This window comes from Sminthopsis crassicaudata, chromosome 4 (assembly GCF_048593235.1).
Source record: "Sminthopsis crassicaudata isolate SCR6 chromosome 4, ASM4859323v1, whole genome shotgun sequence".
Lineage (NCBI taxonomy): Eukaryota > Metazoa > Chordata > Mammalia > Dasyuromorphia > Dasyuridae > Sminthopsis > Sminthopsis crassicaudata.
In genome coordinates, this window is record NC_133620.1 from 276,504,936 (window position 1) to 276,529,145 (window position 24,210).

The 24,210-nt window shown below is 35.4% G+C and overlaps 1 protein-coding gene and 1 long non-coding RNA gene across 7 annotated transcripts in view; one reads left to right on the top strand and one right to left on the bottom strand.

Moving 5' to 3' along the window:
* Positions 1-16,746, top strand: part of LOC141566405 (uncharacterized) — a 33,959-nt gene extending 17,213 nt beyond the window's left edge. Inside the window, exons 2-3 of the long non-coding RNA XR_012489298.1 lie at positions 6,932-7,053; positions 16,676-16,746. This is a non-coding gene — a long non-coding RNA (uncharacterized LOC141566405). The remainder of the gene's footprint in view (positions 1-6,931; positions 7,054-16,675) is intronic.
* The window catches only part of BICRAL (BICRA like chromatin remodeling complex associated protein), a 104,298-nt gene that overhangs the window by 46,511 nt on the left and 33,577 nt on the right, over positions 1-24,210 (bottom strand). Inside the window, exon 1 of one of the 6 annotated variants that reach the window (XM_074310882.1) lies at positions 21,204-21,406. The exons of the other annotated variants lie outside the window; for them this stretch is intronic. The gene's annotated coding sequence lies outside the window, so the exon portion shown is untranslated. Of the gene's footprint in view, positions 1-21,203; positions 21,407-24,210 lie in introns of those variants that run through there. 6 annotated transcript variants of the gene reach the window in all.

Sequence of the window (24,210 nt, forward strand, 5' to 3'; positions counted from 1 at the left end):
ATATGAATGTAATACTTAAGTACAGAAAAATTGATTAAAAAAAAATCCTAATTTACCTTAGTATTATAAGGTATAATAGATATTTTGATACAGTGTTTTAAAACACTGGCAGGGTCATTTTTACTGTAAATTAATCTAAGTGGAATTAATTGTATTCTCTAAAGAGGTAAAAACAGATTTTTTTTTTGGTAGAAAAAAATAATTCCATGGTACTCTAGTCTTGTATAGTTTTTAGTACTGGAGTATAAGTTGTGGAACAAATTTAGATTAATGTAACTTGAGAATGTTGTTGAACAGCTGGCTATTTCTCATGGTTTGCGTTTGCATAAATATTATATAATGGTGGATAATGCAGATTTTTTCTTTTCTTTCTTTTTTTTTTTAGTCAATTAGCATTCATTAAGTACTTGCCACAAGGTAAGTATGGTATTAAACACTGAAGGTACAAAGAAAAGCAATTTCCCCCCACCAAAAACAAACAAAAAAAAAAAACCACCAAACAAAACCAAAACCTGCTCTCCAGGAAATCATAGTCTAATGAGAAGAATTTTACTGAAGAATGTACTGTTTTGCCTTTTCCATGTGTTAAATCTGTCAATTTCTTTATAATGTAGAATTTTCAACAAATTTTTTGAAAAGCAACAAAAAAAGACACTGTGTATATGTATACAGGTTCAACATGAAAAGCCATAAACAAGAATGAAATGTCTCATCTATTACTCAATTACCATTATCCTTAAAGTGGACTGGTAAAAGTTAAATATGGAAAATTCTCTCTAGTAATGTACAAAAGACTAAATTTAAGAAATCTAACAATCAAATCTCAAATTTGTATGATTATGCATGTAGAATATTTGCATAATTTTTCAATGGTTAGTATATAAAAAGCCTAAATTTAAAAATAAAAATCCTAATACAAACTACTGGTTTTTTCGAATTTGTTTAATCAATACAGTTTCTCTAAAATAACTCCAATAGCTTAAATTATAAAGTGCTATGCTAAGAAAAATGTTTCACTAATTTTAAATTTATTTTCTTTTCCTTAAATATAGCGTAGTGTCATTTTCACTGAAAATCACAAATTCTGAGAGACAATTGGTATGTAATAAAAATGAAGAGGGCTAAAATAATTTAGAATACAAACTCACAGCTTTATTTTGGGAAACATGTATAAGCCTCTAATTTGGAGAGAGGGAGAGGGCACTTTTTACTGTCATTTCTTAGTTATTTTAAATTGAAGAGGTATATTAAATTAATAAATAATATTGACATGCAGCTAGGCTACGATTAATGTGAATAACATTTTATGAAGTGATGGTATTCAATTTTGGATTTGGGCTGGAACCAATTAACATATTTTACATATAAATATATTTCAAAGAGTATGAATCTAATAATGTGAATACTTCTCATTATTCACATTACTCATCAGACCTAGCAGTGTGTCCTCCTAGATACAAGCTAATCTTTGTATCACATTCAGGTTTTACCACTTTTTCTGTGAAAGTCTTGGCTATCATTTAACATTTTAATAATAATCCACTGGTAACTTGGTTCATTACTAGATCATAAACAACTTTAAGGAAGGGATCATGTCTAATCTATCTTAACTCTCCCATCCTTAAACAATAAATTCATCTGCACAAAGTAGGATAATGATAATGTTGAATAATTTCTAACAATATAACATTGACATCTTGCTTTGAAATTGTCCATTTAAAATTTACCACTGAAATCACATGGTATATATAATACATATACTATTGTAATTTTACTCAGAACTAAAGATGTTTCAATTTTAGAAGTTCACAGCATAATTACTAAACTTTTCAAATAGTATAAAGGGTAATAATAAGCTAAAAGTTATATAGTGCCATTATGAGGTTTGCAAAAAGCTTTGCATATATTTCCTTTGAACCCCACAACAATCCTAAGAGATAAATATTATCATCATCCTTATGTTATAGATGAGAAAACTGCATTTGAGATAGATTAATTGATTGCACTGGGTCAAACAGCTAGTATTTGAGAGAAGACTAAAATCCAGGCATTCCTGACTCTTTAAGTCTAGCATCCTATCCAATAGCCCACCCAACTACCAAAATAGGGAATCCCCCCCCTTTTTTAAGGCTGGGGTTAAGTGACTTGCCCAGAGTCACACAGCTAAGAAGTGTTAAGTGTCTGAGACCAGATTTGAACTTGGGTCCTCCTGAATTCAAGGCTGGTGCTCTATCCATTGTGCCACCTAGCTGCCCCAGGAACCTTTTAAATATTAAAAATCTCTTACATGACAGAAGTTGTATTTCAATAATAAAACAGTTGATGCTTTTATAGCAATTTAAGGCATGCAAGCCATATGCTTTATTAATGTATAAGATTTATTTCATTTGAGCCAAGTACAACAGGAATTATCCTTTTTATAAATGAAGAAACTTATGTTCAAAGAGATTGACCACCTTGCCTGTGGTCATACAATTGATATATTAGGAGGAGGATTGGAACTCAAGCCTTTAGGAATGCTGCATTCAGTACTTTCCCTACTATGACATGCAATATTTTTGAGATATATCATCTTGCTGGAGCCTGGAAAGCCGGAAACAGAAATGAGAAGAGCATTCCAGACATAAGGGATAGCCAGTGAAAATGCTTAGTGCTAAAAGATGGAGTATTTAATATTTAATATTCCAGTCATATGTCCATTTTGAATTTATTGTAACATGTGTAAGACACTGTCTTAAACATAATTTCTGCCAGATTGTTCAATTGATTAACTGGCAAATATAGTTAAATATGTAGTTATTTCCTAAGAAATGTAAATTTTCAGGTTTATAGGCATTGAGAAATTTTCTAACATTATAATTATCATTCTAAAACCAAAAACTAGTATTATATTCAGTGGGGAAACAATAGTGTCTTCAGTGAATAGTAAAGCAAGGATGCACCATTCCCCTGCTGTTTTTTGAGAAACTAATGCTAACACTAGCAATAAGATAAGAGAAAGCAATTTAAAGCCCCAAAATGAGCTCAGACAAAATCATTTATGTGTTGATTACATAAGATGTTACAAAGGAAATGTTAGAGAACCAGTAAAGAAACTGAGACAAATAATCTCCATAAAGTTGTAGGCTACAAAAAAAAAAACCTGCCTTTTCTTTTCCCTTGCAGCCTGAAAAAATTTCTGTAAATAACAAAATCTGGAAGAAAAATCCATCCAAAATAAACACAAAATGAGTACACTATTAAAAAGTCAGGCTTTCAATGCATATTTGATACATGTATGGATACAATTGCAAAATGTTCTTTAAAGGAATAAAGAAAGAGGAATAGCAAATGTTCATTGCTGGACCAAACCAATCAAACTATGAATAGGATGTTTGGTTGGGTTTTTTTGGAATAGGATGCTTTTACAGAACTAGAGAAAATAACAAGTCACTTGGAGAAACCAAAAATATAGAATGTCACGGAAATAGTGAGAAAAGATAAAAATGAAGGGGGAATAGCAATTCTAGAGGTCAAAATATGTAATATACTTAATTATTGAAGTCACTTGGTCTGGGGAAAAAAAAGATCAAGTGGAAAAGACTAAGCAAGAAAGAATTTAAAAATGTATATTTCTATACAGTGGTTTCTAAAACCATTTCCTATCAATATATAAGGAGGCAAGGGGAAAAGTTTTTTTTTAAAACTTTGTAATGTTTGAAATAGAATATGATTTCTGAAAATGATTTCACTATTAAATTATATTCTTATTAGAGAACATAGCTTCACATAGAAGACTTTAAAAAGTTATAGTTTTAGAATTAAAAATTAACACTTAAAATGTTTCTACACAGGAAAAGTGAAATATATTATTTTAAATACCATCTTTGATGTTCTATACAAAGTTTAACTCAACTCTTACCTACTTAAATGAAGTCTTCTCTGATTAAAGCTTAAGATCAAAGATTAAGAGTGAAAGCTCCTTGGGTGGGACTGTTTGATTCTTTGTATCTCTATATCCAGAGCCAAAAAGCTGCAGGAATTTAGCCAGCATGTAGTAAATGCTTGCTGACTGATTAGTTATCAAAGTGCACTCCGAACGATTTAATTCCTACAGTCTGGCATAGAAGCAGTAGAAGCAGTCTGTAGACATGGAAAAATGTTAAACGTTTTTCTTGCTTTACATTGGCTCAATGGGTATCTGGGTGATAGTTCTTAATCCCTGAACAACCTGAATGATACCTAGGCTCTTCATTTGAGAGTTTGTATTTCTCCCAAGCGGAGGTCCAGGTGGAGCTTCCCAAATTCTGGGGCTTAAATCAAAAAACAAAAAACAAACCCAAAAAACAAACAAACAAACAAAAAAATCAGGTTATCAGCAGGAATTAACATATTTATTTACAAGGTTTATTTTTTTTAAAACTTTTTTTGAGGGGAATTTCCATAAAATAGCATCCCAGTAAGATGACTAAAAAAAACTCATGATTTTATTTAGGGGGAAAAAAGCTTAAGATAATTAAATTAAATGATAATAAAATATCACCTGCTACTTAGGAAAACTGGTACTTTCCCATATTACTTTTTATTATCATTTAAATTGGCTAATTTCAAAAATATCTTTTGGGCACTGAATTGATCTCGCCAAAATATTTATAGGGCACTAAGATTAAAAAAAAGGAGTCTCATGGCTTTTGGACATCAAAAGGATATTTTTAAAGTCACAAAATGAGTCTGAAAAACTTAAAAACACTATTAGGAAAACCTTCAGGATCCCAAAGAAAAATAATTAAAAACTAAATTTAAAAAGAAAAAGCAACCTGATATTTTCTTTTCTGTTAATGCTACAACCAGTAATTTTATCATTAGAGTAGGAAATTTCAACTAGTCTTAGAAAAGTACCTGAGATTAAGTAGAGATGTGGAAAAAGAGGAAAAGTTGTTAAGTATTTATTCAGAGACTTTGATCTTTACAATAATTCTTTGAGGTAAGTGCTATTATTACTATTTCCATTTTTATATTTGAGGAAACTGAGGTAAACAGTTTAAATGGTTTATCCAGGATCACACAGTATCTGTATTCCTGATTTCAAGACCAGTACTCTATCCTCTGTGCCTCTTAAGTGATTTGTCCTTGGTCACACTGCTAGGCTTTGTCAGAAGCAGGACTTGAAGGTTTTCCTAATTTTAAGAAATCTTATCCAATAACTCTGTGGTGGTCTTAAAGTTAATGTTTAAATAGTTTTTTTTTAAATTAAAAAAATTAATTTCCATAAGAGTAAACTGAGAGCTAATGGGAACTTGAAAAAGCAGTGAAAATTTAGGTTGACAGTCTTCAGCCCAATGACTAGTAAGGCCAAGAAAAGTAATTTTCTCTATGACTGATGTCCCCGCCCAATACAGGACTGGGGAAAATTGTCAAACATGAAGTGGGTAAAGAGAAACACTAAATATAACAACTCTTATCTCAAAAAAAAAAAAAAAAAAAAAGAGGTCTCACTTCAAAGATACCATTCATTCTTCAGCTGACAAAGCTTCCTGTTGAAAGATTATAGAAAAAACTATTCTGTATTTCTTTTTTTTCAAGTGTTAGTTACACTAATGTGGAAATATGTTTAACATGACTACCTATGTATAACTTATATCCGATTGCCTGCCATCTTGGGAGGAGGGAAGGGAGAAAAATTTAGAAGTCAAAATCTTATTAAAAATGGATGATAGCCATCTTTACATATAATTAGTAAAAAAAATAAAAGTATTCCACATTGACCATTATAAGCTGCCTAAGTAGATATTGTCCTTCCCCCTTTGAATGCACATTGCACAGTGTCTACCACAGCAATCTCCTTAAAATTCTACTTGTTCTACTCAGAAATGTTCACAATGTTAAGAGTTCAGGGACATCTCTGGGTCTGTAGTTAGGATGATCTGAGTTCTGAGTTCAAATCCACTTTGGACATTTATTTCCTAACTCTGGGTAAGTCATTGAACTGGAGGGTTATTGTGAGGATCAAATGCCACATAATATCATATAAAAGCTAAGTGGTGTTATATTCCTCAGTTTATCTTTCAAGGCTTCCTCCCAACTGTCCTCACTTTTTTCCCCCTGGCTTATCATTTCCTAGCAAAAACTCAATTGTTTCAGCCAAAATGATTTACTCAATGCCAAATATACTCTGCCTTGCATCTCTCTGAGCATTTTTGATAATGGGATTCTATATTCCTAATTCTCTAGGCTTAAATTTCCATTTTCTGATCATCAAAATCCTTTCTATTCTTAAAGTACATTTTCAATGAAGCTTCCTATGACCAGAAGTATTCTCTTTCTTGCCTTATACTATTTATTATCTTAACACTCATTTGGCACTAACTAAATACTTTTTTGTAGCTATTTTTCATGATTATTCTGGAGGCACAATTTAGGGAAGAACTGATAAACTGGAGGATGACCACATTTTGATGGAAAAGATCTTATAGGATACTAGTTTCTGGAAAGAACCTTAGAGATCATCCAAACCTTTGCTTTTAGAGATAAAGAAACTAAGGCCCTGAAAAGTTAAGTAAAATAATTTACAAAGATTAGCAGAATGGGGTTTTAAGCTCAAATTCAGTGTTGTTCCCATTGTATCATATTTTACTTCTACATTATGTCATGTGAGGGCCTATTAAAGGGCACTAGTGATGTTTATCTTGGAAAAGAGAACACTTATGGGGAACAAGATATATATCTTCAAGAATCTCAAGGGCTGTCAAGTCGAAAAAGGATTAAATTTGTTCTCTGAGACCCCCATAGGGGTGGTAGTGATAATAGTGCTGGGGCCAGGAAAATAAGAGCAAATGTCAGAACAATGAAAGGGAATGTGTAAAAAAGTTGTTTTGACTTGATGTGAGGAATAACTTATTAACTATACAAAAATGAAATGCTTCTTTAAAATTGTGTTTCTCCCTTACTGGAGATCTTCAAGCAAAGTCTGGGTGACTACTTTATAGAACATGAAGCAACGAGGATTTCATAGTTCCCTTTCAACTGTGAAACTATTCTGAATAGAGACTCCAGGAGGATAGATAGAACCCAATGGTAATGTAATGTAATGACTAATACAATGTTCTGTACAATACTACATAACAATAGTAACAACAATAATAAATGGTATTTACCACAGTAAACAATGCCTATTACGTGACAGATACATAATGCTTTTTACAAATATATTGTTCATAAAAAAGGGAAAAGGACCTACATATACAAAAACATAACAGCAGCTCTTTTTATGATGGCAAAGAATTGGAAATTGAGGGCATATCCATCAATGGGGAATGGTTGAACAAGTTGTGGTATATGAATGTAATGGAACATGCTATAAGAAATATAGATTTCAGAAAAACCTGGAAAGACATGAACTAATGCTGAGAATAGCGAGCAGAACCAGGAGAACATAATACACAGTAATAGCAACATTTTGCATTGATCAACAATTCAAGACAATCCCAAAAAATTCATGACAGAAAAAAAACTATACACTTCCATGGAAAACTATGGAGTCTGAATGCAGATTGAAGAATACTATTTTCACTTTTGTTACTTTTTCTTTTGTTCTCATGGTTTTTCCCATTTCCCCCCCCTGATTTTCCTTTCATAACATGATTAATATGGAAATAAATGTTTAACATCACTCCACATATAAATAACCTCTATCAGATTGCTTGCCATCTTGGGGAAAGGGAAGGAGGGAAGGGAAAAAATTTTGGAACTCAACATCTTATAAAAAATGTATGTTTAGTGGAAATATGTAACAGAAGAATTGCACATGTTTAATGTACATTGAATTACTTGCCTTCTGGGGAAGAGGGGAAGGGAAGGAAAAAATTTGGAATATAAGGTTTTGTTTTGTAAGGGTGAATGTTGAAAATTATATGTTTTGAAAATAAAAAACTTTCATAAAAAAAGAATGTTGAAAACCCTCTTTACATATAATTGGAAAAATATTTATTGTAAAAAAAAATCACACAAATATGATCTCATTTGAGCACTATTAAAATTCCCATTTTATTATAAAGGAAACTAAAGAAAATATTAAAAGACTTGCCTGAGGTCACAAAGACAGTATGTGTCTGAGGCTGAATTTAAACTCAGGTCTTATTGCTCCAGGCCTGGAACTGCATTTCCTTGGGGCATAGTTACTAGGAATTAAGTATTTTCCTTGATAGTTAAAACAATGATGTCATACCATAAGCCTATATAATATATAATTATATATATATATAATACCATACAGAGGCCTAGACTATCACAGCAGAAATCCTAGAAATACTCTACAGCAAAACAATATGCCATTACTTCTTCAGGTCGATTTAAAAATGTCATAAAATGTTTTGACCATTTGATTTGAAATTGGGAAGGGAAGAATTCTTAATGAAATGTAAATTTTAAAGGTATTTTAATGTTTTTTTTTTAAAACATGGCATATACTTGAGGCAAAAAAATTTTGAGTAACAATTATTGAAAAAAATCAAACCACTTAACTAGAAAGCTGGAATCAAGATTAAAGAACTACCAATCAAAACTTCAGTTTAAGTTTTTGAATCCATAGGATCAATGTTAACTAGGAAAAACTTTCTTATGTAAGAGTTAATTACTAATGGAAAAAGCCTCATGCAAAATAGTTGTTTAGCCAAGCTTATAACTTTATAACTCTAGTAAACTTAAAATATTTAGTAAAATTTTACAAAATAATCTTAATTGGTTCTATTACAAATTAAGAAATGTAATATGGAGAACACCTTTTTATTTTTATTATTGTACATCTGTAACAATGACAAAATAGCCTAGCACTCATGTAAAATATTAAATAAACAAATATATGAAATACTGGACAAAAAGCATCCCATTTCATCTGTATTAATGCTGTTTGCCTTAGTTTCCTCGTCTGTAAACAATCTGGAAAAGGAAATATTAAACCACCTGTGGATCTTTGCCAAGAAAATTCCAAATGGAATTATGAAGAATTGGACATGACTGAACAGACAACAACAATACACAAAAGATTTGGGAAGTAAAGGCAATGAAAAGCTTCCATAAAATAGAATACAAGCTATGCATGTATTTTGCCAACTATGAGTCAGTAACTGGGGAAGATATTTTTAAGAAGAAGTCTCCAGTCCCTTGAATCTATATATACTTGGAAAATCAGTTTGCAAACAGTTTGGGCAAAAGATTTTTGAGCTCAAGAAACTATTTTGGAGTAAGAAGAAATTGGCATAGTTTAAAATCTGAAATACCTCTTTGGAGAAAAGTCTTCTAAATACAATAGTATTCATTTGATTTTTAATATTGAGAAATACTTTCTGATCAAAAACATGCTCACAAAAATAACTTTTGCTTTCAGCAGTTGACAGAACAAAGAAACATCTAAAGATCTTAGTTTCTATTTATTTGACTGACACAATGACAACTTCTTACATATTTCAGACTCTAGAAAGGGGAAAACATTTGTTTTTAAGAAAATTATAAGTCTATTTTCTTCAGGTTACATTTTAAGATTTTTAAGACTCAGTCTTCTGAAGCTTATTCCTAATTTATACTCAATCACAAATTTAATTTAAAAACTATAATATTCTAGGCATTGAGCTAACATGACATTTTATACCAAATCTCTGCAAATTATATTGAAATTTTCTTAATTTAATAAATCTACTATACAATTACTACAATGATTCTGGGATTTATTATAAAATATTAGTCTAAACAACTGTTGATAGGTAGCAAAAAACTAAAAAATGATTACAGAAACTAGGAAATGAGTTAAATTTGTTAAGCTAGCTGAAAAATTTTTGAAAAAAATTTTTTTGAAAAATATATTGCAAAGTGCATAAATGTCCCCAATTTTTTGATTTCATGAGCAAAACATTTACAGAGTACAAATCAAAGTATTCAAAGTTCTAATTCCCCCCCAAAAACAGCCTTACCACTAATAAATATGGAGGTAGTTCTGGAGCACATGAGTGGTAAGAGTAATAAGGAAACTGAATGGTTGCAACTCCTGCAGCTTTGCATGATTCAGACACAACTTGAAGGCTTTCACAAGCAAGATGAAGCTCATGAGTTGTTGATGAAGCTCATGTTTTATAATGCATATTTTAATTTTAAATCAGACTCAGCTTTCTTACAAAAAAAAAAAAATCAAAACTGATTCCTTCTGAGAAGTCTATATATAGTAAGTGTCTGAACATTAATTTTTAAAAAGGCTCTTTTGGAGTACCCATCAATTGGGGAATGGCTGAATAAATCGTGGTGTGTGGTTATGATGGAATATTACTACTTTATAGTAAATGATAAACAGGATGCTCTCAGAAAAACCTGGAAAGTCCTCCATGAGTTCATGCAAAGTGAAATGTATTGTGTACAAAGTAATAGCAATGTTGTGGGATCAACTGTGAATGATTTGCTATTTTTAGCAATACACTGATTCAAGATTACTGTGAAGGACTTAAGATGAAAAAATGCCTTCTATACCCAGAGAATTGATTTTATGTGAATACAGATTGAAGCATACCTTTTTTTTAAAACTATTTTTCTTGATTTTTTTTTGAGAGAGGGAAATCTGTTTTGTTTTGTTTTGTTTTTTTTTGAAATATGACTTTTATGGAAATGTTTTGCATAACTTCACATGTGCTTTCTCAATGGGGGAGGAGGGAGGAAGAGAGAGAATCTGAACTCAAAAGTTTTAAAAATGTTAAAACTATTCTACATGTAACTGGAAAAATAAAATATCAAACAATAATAATAAAGGCTCTTAAAAATTCTCCTTCAGAGCAATTCTATTAACAGGTAATGTGGCACAATTAAATATTATGTCAAATTTGTAATACAAATGTAAAATAAATTGACAATAATACTCCAAAGTATATGAAGAATTTCAAACTGCATTATTTTCATGTAAAAATATTTTCTCTTTCTCAATTAAAAAACTTTTAAAAATGAAATTGATGATTCATAACACCTAGCTGCTAGCAAATATGGAATTAAAACTGTCATTCTCTTTTTGACTCATATCTAGATTCTGTAAGCTTATCATACTATGCAAATAAAACCTAAAATATCTTTAAAAGGTCAGATTACTTACTCTGAAATAAAACTGCTAAGAATCACCATTAAAAAATGTTTCTTTTTAATTAAGTAAAGATTTTAAAAATTGGCCTTTGTAAGAATATGAATGATAGCAATACATTCTAAAGGAGAAAGAATATTAAATGTCACAACAAGGACTAATAATGCCTAGTCAAAATATATAGACATTTGTATATTAAATGGCTTTTAATTATATCTAGCTAATTTTTTTTTTAACCTTGGAAAAAATGTTTCAAGTTTCACACTGATATCCACATTTTTTATTTCCTAGAAATATTAGGAATTATTAATGGAATTTGGTGAAAACAAATCCTCCTTAGAAAATAGTAATATGTTTTACTCCATGAAAATTTCCTTAAAATCTCACAATCAAAGTAACAAAGTATAACATTTTCAAGAGAAGATCCACAAACTACAATAAATTTCAAATTTTTCTTTAGTTTTGCCAAACTACATTATAATCAAGACTGGTTAGGATTGAGTTTATCAAAACTGTGTACAAGGACATATATATATAGAGAGAGAGAGGAAGAACACAAGATCCCAGTCACTACTTCCACTTCCTCATTCTCATGAAATAAGGCCATCTAGGGGACATTTGGTCACTACCCATGTCCCAGTCAATTTTCAGACTATTCAGCCCCTTCCCAGGAATTACTCTTGGCATTACTCTTTCCATCTCCTCTTCTCCCTTTATCAGAATCTTTGGCTTCTAACTTGGGACTATCCTAAGTAAAGCTTAATCTTCTCTTGCCTGGAACCTGGCATCCACATCACTTCCCCAGTCATTTCCAGACCATGTTTCATGCATACCTCGATTTTAGCTCTTATTCACGATAAAAGTCCTTGAAAGGTAATGATTTATTATATCTATGTCCCCTAGTACTTATTACAATTCCTGGCAGTCAATAAATGTTCTTATATATCTAGATATTTGTACAGGAGATGGGCAAAAGGGACTGTCATTTTCACACCACACATTGAGACACTGTGGGCATTCATACAGTTTCTTCGGTGTAAATGAGCTTGCATCAGATGAGTTTGGATAACCTAGTTACCAGGACCTATTTTCAGCATTCCAAATAATTTTAACAGCACTTTTTCTTTTGCCCTCCTAACTCCCTTGCAACTTTGCCATGTTGACAATTCATGTTCTCTACTTCACAATACTTTGTCTTCTTTAGTAGCCCCAGAATTCCTAAAATTCAGATATCGTTCCCTTCCCTCACATTTAATCTGTTGTCAAATCCTGCTCATTTTATCTTCATAATAGTTCTCATGAATGTTCCTTCTTTCCTCTGATACTGACACTATCCTGGTGCTGGTTTTCACCTTATGATTTGACTATAACAATAACCTGGTGTTAGGTCTGCCTGCCTCAAGTCTAATTGATCTTTCTAAAGCACAAGTCTGATCAGGTTAACCCTTCTATTCAATGAACTCCAGTGATTTCCCTATTTCAGAATCAAATATAAAATCATCTACTTGGTTTTTAAACCTCTAGCTCTTTCCTACCTTTCCAGTCTTAACACCTTACTTATGCTCCCTTCTACACACACTACGATCTAGAACACTGATCTCATGGTTGATCAAAAGACCCTCCCATTTCCTGCCTTAGAACATTTTCACTGCCTTATTTCAAACCTGAAATGTTCTTTTCCCTCACCTCTACCTGCTACGTTCCCTAGTTTCTCTTCAAGGCACAGCTAAAATCCCACTTTCTTCAAGAAGCCTTTCTGATCCTCCTTAATGGTAATGATTTCTTTCTAATTTCCAATTTATCTTGTCTGTATCTTGTATATAATTGTTTACACATTGTCATTAGTCTCACTAGAATATGGGCTCCTTAAAAGCAGGGACTGTTTAGATCTTTTTTTTTAAATTTCCAAGTGCTTAGTATGAAGCCTAGCACTGTTTAATAAATGTTCTTGAGTTTGACTTTACAACCACCTATGTGGTCACAACCAGGGCATCCTTACCATACAGAAGAACTCCATCTTCAAAATCTCAAATTTGGTGTGCCCATTCTACTGTCCATCAGAACATCTCCACCTGTCAATGCTTGACACTTTGCCATACTGGCTGGAACTTTTCTCCCTGACCTTCCTCAAAATCATACTGGAATTAACATGCCTACCTAATATTTTTTTATTGCTATTATATGGCATTACTAGAGAAAGGCATATTCCCTGGAGACCCTAGTTCACTTCCAAGTTTCTACTATTTCAAAGCAATTGGGAGCAGTTTTTTTAAAGACAATTTTTCATTCCATGACAGCAAGTGTTCCAAATCTACTATGACACTTTTCACAGCTCCCAAACGTTAATCTCTCTAATTCCATTCTCAAGAAATGATTCCTCCATTTCTTGTGAGATTTCTCACTTGTCCACCTATACAATTCTCTGTTCCCAATAAACCCATCTTCCTCTCAGGAAGAGAAGGCAGCATAACTCTTGAGACCACATGTCAAATTCTGAATTAGTTATGCAAAACTAGGTGATATAAGGTAAGTTTAAAACAGTGCCAAGGACTAAGCTTAGAAAAAGTCAAAGGAAAAAGTGGCAGCAAAGCAGGAGAGGATAGTGAGGAAGCATAGAATACAAAAGACAATATCACTATATTTTAAGACAGCAAATAAGGATTAAGTAGTCTTGCAAAGTGTAAAGTGGATTTTTTTTTGATAAAGGAAGACAAAACATTTTCCAAGGTTACCAGTGATCTCTTCTCACTGACTTTACTTCCTGATTTCCTAAATTCCATCAGTGTGCTCGACATTCCTAAAGATACCAGGGGTCAAGCTAGAAATCCTTGGTGTTACTATTTACTTCAATCTTCTGCACTCCCTGTGATTCAATCCTATGTCAATTCCAAATTCTGTCTTTTTTTTTTTTTTTAAAGTCTTATGTCAGTTCTTTCTCTCAAGATTATAACCACAAGGTACTGACAATTGGAGGACACTTGGCAATACTTTCAATAGTGTGGAAACAACCTAACTTAGCACTTAGTTAACAAGAATACTTTGTAAAAACAATTTCAGGAGCACCTTTTCCACTGGTGGCTATTCCCTAGATGTTTTTTCCCATTCCTGCCTAATTGCAAAAGGTTTGCTTGAGGTCAGTCTCTTTTGCTTATTTTAAAAAAAATGTCTCATATGCAAAAATCACTACTTATGGTTATGGTTCTGCTTTCTTTCTGTTACTTCCGTTACAGCCACCACTTAGGTCCACAATTTTATGCCTAGGTTGCTGATACAACAATTTCCAAATTGGTCTTTTTAATTTGGGCCTCTTTTTTCTACAATTCATGCCAGCTAGATCACTTATTCTAAGATACAAATATCAATGTTAGTTCTCATTCAAAAATCTTAACTTGTCCACTCTACAGGACAAAGCTTAAATTTCTTTGTCATATAAGACCTTCCCATAATCTGATGTACTTAACCATTCAATATGATGTTCCATTCCCCAGAACATAACCTCAGTTGTAGCTGGGGTCTCTCAATATTCTGAGAAAATCTTTTGGTCACTTCTTATCAGTGAATCTGCTTGTATAAATGCTCTTCAACTTTCTACTCCTTATAGTTAAAACATATTCATCAGCTCAGTTATCACTTCCTCAAATTAAGCCTTCCACACCACAGAATCCAACAATGACCTTTCCCTTTTCTGTCCCCAGGCAATCCTTATATGTATAGAAGAGCAGTGCTACAGCATTTTTATATAAGTGAATTTAGGTTAAAATGACAATCAAGGTTCATTTTTTAATATGAATACGATTCTGCCTTGGTTCTGATGCTATTAGATTCATGAGCTGATTATATTTTAAAAACTTTACCAGGTAGTTCCAAGGCGTTCAATATTAAACCTTCCCCCAGTGCCAATAGCAGTCAAAATGCCAAAAAATTTGCCCTGAGAAGCCATCTGGTTCTTATCATTACTCATTTATGTAACAAATACTATGAGCCTAAAAGCTATAAGGCACATAGATATATTAAGATGAGCTGATTTCAAAATCAAAATGCATATTCTATACTTACAACCTTGTCTATTTGCAATTTTACCTAAACTTTACATGAATTCTTAGTCTGATTATATAAAGGCATTATATATTAGAAATCTCAATAACTGCAAAAGTAGGAAAATTAATTAACGCTAGTTAACTATCAAACCTCTAACAAAGCTGTAAACTCTGAGGTTTACTGGACCAGAGTTGAGGATGAGCAGGGGGGGCAAATACACAAATCTGATTGCATTTTTCAAATGCTGGAATTCCAGTAATGTTTCCAATTACTGCTGAAATTCTTCTGTTGTAAAATCTTAACTTTTTTTTTTTTTAACAAAGATTACAATCTCTAATCTATTGCCTAATGAAAAGGAAGTTATTTCTTTCCTTTTCAGCCCTATATAAGATTTAATTTCTACTGCACCTTTCTTCCAAAGAGAAGTGATGAGCTAAATCACTTTTAAACACAAAATATTGGCTTCCAAATTTAGATATTAAAATGTCAACCATTTCTACATATCTGCTTAATTGTTAAAATGTCACATATCATATAGGGACTTTTCACTTGATATGCATTTTTATTAAGCATTTTTAAGGGCTTACTAGGTACAAAGCCTAAATAAATTAAAAGTCAACCTTGAAACCCGGAAAAGATGGGTTCAAATGGAACTTCTGACACAGACAGGCTAGGTGACTCTGGGTCACTTAACCTTTTGATGCTCTAAGCCCGAAGTTCTCAATTATAGGGCGTCGGGATCCCCATTGTTGTTTTTTCCAGTTGTGTCTGACTCTCCAAGATTCCATTTGGGCTTTCTTAGCAAAAATGAGTGGCTTGACATTTCCTTCTCCAGCTCATTTTTACAGATGAAGAAACTGAAGTAAACAGGGTCAAGTGACTTGCCTAGAGTCCCACACATAGATTTGAACTCAGAAAGTGAGTTTTCCTGCCTCCAAGTCTAATACTTGGATAAGTGGATAAGATGGTTAAATGGATAAAAATAAGAATCAATTCTACCATTTAGCTGCCCCTATACACTAAACACAGGACACCCCCTCCCCAAAGCCTGTATGTTACCATATTCAAATTTAAATATTTTGATACTATTATTATGACCTCACAGGCCCTTTGAAAGGGTCTCAGGAACCCCCAGTTGTTCTGACTATACTTTGAGAATTGTTCTAGGCAACTCTCCTAAGACTTTTAAGTAAGAAAGAAGGGGCCGACTCAGATTGGGAGGACATAGTTCCCTAGAGGATAAAATCATAGGTCCAATCCAGTTACAATGAGTCAGGCTTTTGTGTAAGCAGGCATAGTATAACACAAAGATCCCTCCCTCACAAAAGGAATCAGTCCTTGTGTTCAAGGAGTTTGCATTCTTAAGGTAAATAACATATACACAAATTTGATAGCTTACACAATATAAATACAAATTTGGAAGTAGGAGAACACAGGAGGTAGCATTTGAGTTTATTCCTGAATAACAATAATAGTAATAACAATAATAACAATTTTATATAGTACCTTAAAATTTGCAAAGTGCTTTATAACTATATAATTTTATCTTTATAGCTCTGGAGACAGTTATCCCCATTTTACAAATGACATAACTCCAGCCAACAGAAGCAAAATCATTAGCCCAGGGTCACATAACCAGAAGCAACAAGATAGCCTGAAGGCAAGATGAGGAGGTATGTACCAAGAAAGTCAAATCATCACCACCACCTAGATCAACATTTTCTCGTAGGCACTGATGGACTGAACCCAAGAACCTAGGATACAGTATTCTGCCTGTCCCTTAATCAGAAGAATGTACCCTCCTCATAACTGCTTGCCTGACAGCCATCAAAGGATAGGGAGAGGAATTCTATAAGTGGTAGCAGCTCCCAAACCACTACAACTGCTTCCAGCCTCACATCTCTCAGCCATCATCCAGGAAAGCAGGAAACTCTTTTGGCTTAACATACAGCACTTAAATAGATGCTTCCCCCCCCCCATTTACATATATCTAAGAAGTGTTTAAAGTTGATTGTACTCAGATCTTCCAGATCCAGCATGCTTTTCTTTGCACAACCTACCTTCTCAGGTTCTGAAAAGTTGTACTCAAGGCAAGGAAGTGGTACTTGAGTCTTAAAAGAAGATTAAGAGTCTACTAGAATGTGGTAAGGAATGAGTACATCCCTGGCAAGGGCAACAATTTGTGAGAAGGGATATATAGGTAGGTGATAGAATTTCTAATGCCAGAAATTTTAAGTAAACCAGTTTAGCTAGACAAAAATAATGTAAAATCAAACAGGAAAAATAGTGTGGCGCCATACTGTGAATGGCTCTTCATTTTTCCCTCATTTTTCTCATTACAATATTGTCAACTGAAGTCAAAAGTGCCTCTAAAATAACCTAAGAATGAAAAATGCTATTTTTTAGGACATCCTGGCATAGCATTTTAGATTTTCCTACGCTTTTAGTTTAAATTTTAATCAGAAATTGAATAACTAAACATTACCTTGCCAACCCCCCCAAAAAGCCCCCAGAAAATACTACAAAGTCAAGAATTTCATCAATAATACAATTTTTTGTGCACATTACTAGACTTCCTACACAAGTTAATTACCCTCAACAAATATTTCCACTGTAAAAGAGAATGAGAAATAAAGTACATGCAATTATGCTGTAATTTTCATAACCTAGTCTTTGAGATTTAACAGAATTTTTAATAAACAAGGTTTCAAACTCAAAAAACAATTCTGATCTCAAAACTCCCCACCCACAGGAAACATTAATTACTGACTGGTACATTCTAAAAGGGCAGCTAGATAGCACAATGGATGCAGTGCTCGGTCTACAGTCAGATTTATTTTATCCCGAGACTTTTAATAGCTATGTGACCTTAGGCATATCACTCAACCCTGTTAACCTCAGTTTCCTTATTTGTAAAATGGAGAAGGAAATTTAACCCTTTTGGCCAAGAAAACCCCAAATAGGGTCATACAAAGTTTAAACATGAATGGAAAAATGATGGAACAAACTAACATTAACATAGCTTTAAGTACAAATCGTGGTCACTACTCAGAGAAGTTGATTTGTTACCTGGCACCCTTTTTCTGTTCCATAAACTTCTTTACTCAAGTAATTTATTAATCTACATTTTCTCTTCATTAATCTCTTTACCCTCACCTACACTAAATCTCTTAAAAGTCTATGGACACCACCACCCTCACATCGGCTCCAATTCTGATAAATTTTTGCCAAGTAGAAAAATTCTGGTCATTTTTCTCCTATAATTATCATATAGGTGTTTATTACTGTTTTAGCTTTTTTGGGGACTAGTTAGCTACATTTAACTAGAAGAGTTTAAAAACATTTTCTTGGTATCGGTGTTTGTTGTTTTGGCCTGGTAACTGTTTAAAAGGTATACTGACAAGGAATTTGGAATTAAAATTCACTATCTTCTGTGAGATCATCCCCAGAATTATACATGTATGTATAGGATGACATTATTATATAATGCTAAGTAACTTTTATATGTATTAAATTAGGTAGATATTACCATTTCTACAAATTAAGTACTTGAACTATCCAAAGGAAAAATACTAGTTTTAAGAATTGTTTATTTAAAGACAGGAAATGAAGAAAGCAAAACTACACAAGAGAACTTGAAGTTTCTTTAACTTAGTACTATAGTACACTTCTAAGATATTATACATATGCATCTCCTCTTACTAAAGTGGTATTTTTCACATACTAGGAACAGAGCTTTAAGTAGCCATAAAGTGAAATACTTGTGGTTTTTACTAAAGGCAGTCAAATTTCACATGAATGAACCAAGAAAATGTTTAGCAATAATCTGGTGCCAAAACTCCAGATTACTAAAAAAAGATGTGGCCCAAAAGGTTTGTAGTTTTCCTTTTCATTTGATTACAAAATCAGTTTCTCAGAAAACCTAGGACACAAATCTGACAACTCTTAAGAACTTAAAATTAACTATCAAAGAGGTAAAAAAGCCAAGGAGGAAGACTCAAATGCTTAATCCATTTCTTTGGTAATCTCTTAAAATCAAAACAATACTTCAATGATATATGCAGAATTTAATTTAAAGATAGGTACAGATGTTTTGTTTTGTTTTGTTTTGTTTTGTTTTCCTCTCCAGGAGTATTCTGATATAAACTCTGAGGTTTATAATAATAGGACATGATGACAAGATGCCAATTAATGGATTTACAGGCAGGCACATCAACACTGTCAACAATCCATTTATTTTAATGGGCTTGGGGATCTGATGTAGCTCTATTCCAGATGACTTTGGGGAGAATGAAGGAAAAATCCCAAATGTCACCCTACTTTTGGGGGTAGAACTGTCATGACAAGTCTGGAAACTGAGGAACCTTATCCTACAAATTTATGAGTGGGGTGAGATGGGAATCGAGGAAGCAAAGAATTCTCTAATCTCAAGAAAAGACCACCAATATTTGATTTTTTGGGGGAGGGGGGATGGATGGAGGGGTACGTCAGAACCTTTCAAAGTCTCAGTTCCCCCCATCCCAACTTGTTCCACCCACCCGAAGGTGAGTCACACACGCCCTCCACCCCAGGCTGCTTAGCCTAGAGCTCCTGGTGGGGGGGACCCCCGCCGCAAGGGCCCCGCCCCGGCAAAGAGAAAATGGCGCCCTTGGGCGCGTAGCATTCACGGAGAAACTGCGCAACAAACGCTGGCGGCGAGCCAGGCCGCCGCCATCTTAATGGGTACCCCAAACCGTCTTTTCCCCCTTCTCCCCCCCCCCAAATCTCTGCGGCCTGTCTTTAAAACATTAGAAATTAAAGGCCGACCAGCTGCCGAGCCGCAGCGATGATGAGGATCGGGTCGGCTCTCGGGTCCCTCTCCTAGTCCACTCCGGGCCTAGCCAATGGAGGCGAGCCCCTGCGTTCAGGACTTGGCCGGGCCAGGATCGGGGTTGGGATGGGAGATGGCAGCTAGGCCGCCTCCGATCCCAGGCATCCGACCTGCTCCCCTTAAAGACGGGAATCCTGCGAAGGAGAGCCCGGCCTAGGCCAGAACGGAGCGCCGGAGGAGGGCTGGCGGCCCCAGGCCAAGCGGGCAATTGCTCGGAGGTTCCCAGCGCGGCGACCTTTCTCGGGTCTGCCTTCCGCCCGCCCTCCCAAAACGTAGGGTCCATTACACTGAGGAAAAAGAAAATGCGATTCACGCCCAAGAGCTTTTGAAGGAGAAAAAAGATGAGGGGGAAGGAACAAGAGAAAAAGAGGGAGGAGATTGGGAAAGATTATTTTTCTTTCTCCGCTGCCCTCCCCCTCTCCCTTGCCCCCGCCTCTGCCCCTTCTCCCTTCTCCTCCCTCCAGCCTCGCGGCTCCTTCCCGCAGGAGCAGCTTCTCGCCCTGCCCTCCCCTTCCCTCCCCTCCCCGGCTCGGCTCGACTGACTGGGGGGGGGGGATGGTGGTGGCGAAAAAAACACCACCGTCCCATCTCTTCCCCCCCCCCCCCCGCACACACGCGCGCACACACTCGCACACACCACTAATTTTAAACCAACTCAATCAATGAGTCATTAAAAGCTCCCCCAGCCCCCTCCCCCAGCTCGCCCTCGCCCCGCTCCTGAAATTTGCATCAGCGGAAAAAGAAAGAAATCACCCCCACCCCCCGCCGGGCTCGCCCCCCCCCGCCCGCCCCCAACCCGTGCCCGCCGTGCCCGCCGCCCAGGCTGCCTGCCCGCACCCCTCGGAAGACACTGTGAACTTTGTCTCCGCGGGGCCCCTAGCAGGGATGGCGGGGAAGGAATAAACTGTTTATTCCCCCCTTTCCCGAGTCCATTAAACATCCACCCACCCCCACCCCCCCAAAAAACACAGCCTGAGCCAATAGCTCTCCGGGCTGAAACCTAATAGCCTGGTTTGGGCAACTCGGTGTTTAATTTGCTCCTCTTTCTCTTCTGTCTGGAGAGGGAGCCCCCCCTCCCCGGCCCCCCTCCCCCAGACCCCCCTCCCTCGCTTTCCCCTCCCCGAAGGAAAGAGGCAGAGGAAGGAGGTTGTGTGTTTTTTTTTCCTTGAAATTTTTATCACAAAATTATAATACACTCAAAGGGAAACTCACCGTCATGAAAAAGCAGTGCCTTGTCAACGGGGTTTCTGCGCCATCACATCAGGGGCTGGCAGGCGGCGGCGGCGGCGGCGGCGGCAGGGGGAGCGGGGGAGCGACGGGAGCAGGAGTTCTCAGCCAGAGGAGCGAGCGAGGAGCGAGCGAGGAGCGAGCCTACCCCCAGCAGCACACACTGCCTGCGCTCACACGCACCAGCCCCAGCCCCGCACCAGCCCTTGCTCCGCACCAGTCCCAGCCCCGCACCAGCCCTACTCTGCTCGCCCTCTCCCTCTGGCCTTCATGTTAGGCTCTTCTCCTGGGGAAATAGCGGGGCTTCCCCCCCCTCCCGTCGCCACCTGAAAACTTCGGGCCTCACCTAGAAAACGTGGCGACCTGACGATTTATTTTTAATCTATTTTAAAGGGGGGGGGGGGGAATAGAACCAGTCTACTGCTGTTGCACTCTCACTCTTGCCCTTGATTTTTTTAAATTTGAAAAGTTCTTCGCTTCACTCGAGAAACATTTGTCTCCAAGAGAAATAAAACTGCACTAGACTCCTGCTATTTCCCATTTAGCACCCCACCTTGAAGATAAAGTGGGGCTGGGGGTTTAGATAGGCAGCCTCGTGGCTGTGCCTTATTTTCCCTTCAGAAAGAAGTTTTAATATAGTTACACAAGAAAACAAACGATTTATAACTTTTTAAACTCTTTAAGAACTCCTGAGCTATGAACCTGACTTCCTAAATTTCACTGGAAAATCACTATGAAAGCTTATTTATGAAACCTTATGTCAACATTAAAAAAAAAAACCAAAATATGGAGTTAGGAAGACTTGCCGAAAAAGGGGAAGTTACACATAAAGAGCAAGCCTCACTGCCTTCTAAATATGTCTGTTTCTTCCGAATCAGTAGTTTATTTAAAAAAAAAAAAATTCTAACATATCTTTAAAATGCTTGAATCTAGCTATAGTTGGCCACAGATTTTTACCGTTTTTAACTTAAAATCAAATGTTTACTTGTTTGCCCAAATGTTCGCTTATATTCACATATGTATGCACACCTAAAAATGGTTTTTTTTAATGGTTTTTAAAAGAGCAAATATTATTCCTTCAATGTACCTGGCAACTCATGAGAATTCAAATAAACACCAATTATTTTTCTTTGTAATCATTAAGTAGGTCCCTTTCCACTGACCCTTGAATGTCCAGGAAAAAGAAATGCTTTCATAATTATACAGATTTGGGGAAAAGAAATTTAGGCCACATCTTATTGCTTAGTCTTTACTGATGCATAATTACAGTTTGAACAGCCCAAAAATGAATTTTACAATAATATAGGACATTTAAGTATGTCATGGTTGGAGAAAAGATTTGTCCTCTTTGTTTTGTGGAATAGAAGTCTCATTTCTTCCAAACCTTTGGTGAATTTTAGTGTGACCTAAGTATCAATTATTTTAATTAAAATACAAATGAAGACACTTTAGTTTCTAACTCATCTTTTTGGAAGAGAAAACAATTTAAAGGACAAGTGCATAACTACCTTAAGGAAACTGTCCTTATGATTACATAAATAGGGACTATAGAGATAGACAGAATTGTGCTTCATTCAAGCACTGATTTTTTTTTTTTTCTAAGAATATTAGCTGGTTTGGGAAAAAATTTAAACTTTTTTTCTAAGTACTATATTATTGGTAACATACCAAACAATCTAGATAATTACATTACAGGAGAGATTATGAATGATTCACTGAAATTAGAATATGCAAAATTTTATAGCTGTTACTCCAAAATTTAATATTAAACTATTAATGTTTCAGAAATACATCCTCCCATAATAATCACCTCACCCCCACAAAAAAATCTAAAGGTAATTTATAACCAACTTGTTCTTAGGTAGTTCTTAGTGTTCTTACTAAAAATTTAAGTGAAATACCAAATATGGGTAGCATATTGGCAAGAACTGGACTAAGAGTCAATGGATTTAGAGATGGGATCTTTGAGATAAATTAGTCAGACCTACAGAATTTTGAGAATTCAGAAAGAGCCCTCAATACCCACCTAATGTAACCTGTATCCAAAGGGAATTCTCATAATACACATGACAGAATGATCAACTTGCTTCTACTTTAATAGGGTGATCTCATCACTATTCACAACAGCTCATTGAGCAACTGAATCCCAGAGATAGTTTAACTTGCCCAAAGTGACTCATATATTAAACAGAACTGCCATGAATACCAATCCTCTAACTCCAAAATCTGGTGCCTAATATACCTATAACCACTCCAAACCTCAGTTATTTCATCTACTTGTATAATCCAACTCCTCACAAGGTTATTGTGAGGGGGAATCAACTAGCACACTGAAAACTAAAAACAATTAACAGGTGTAGAATAGATATTTTACAATAGAGCAGAATATTTAAGTTACCCTAGCCCACATGAAATGCTGATAAGATGCCTAATCAATTTCAATCCTAGGCCTTAGACAAAGTATGAAAAACCTTTTGACAAAGTAAAATCATGCTAGATAGGAAGTCTATTCCAGTTGGCTGAGTGGGGTATCTTATCCCTTCCTCTGAAAGCATCAAGTTTCCCAGTATCAAAGAAATTCAGAAATTGAAGCAAGTGTGACATCCAGTGTGCCCCAGGGGAAGAACCACCTGGGAGCAAGCAGAAGAAAAAAAAGGAAAGGCTTTGGTCAGGTCAGGTCTTTTCCCTCTGCCTTATGGCTGAAGGTTGTTGGCTTTCTCCATCTTCCTATTACTATTCTAGCAGTATATCCAGGTCAATTCATGGCAGTTTTTGCAATGGGAGCCGACAGAATGAACATTAATTCACAAAGGAGTCCTGCAAAGAAACATTACCATGCCTAAGGTGAACTTCATCCAGCAAACCTGAGCTGTTACCCCCTTTCCTTTCCACATGTGCTGTCTAAACTTGAGTCTACCTTCTCCTGGATTTGAGGGAAAGTGTTATATCATCTGTATCATCTAAATTGTCTTTTCTAAAAATGACAAGGCTG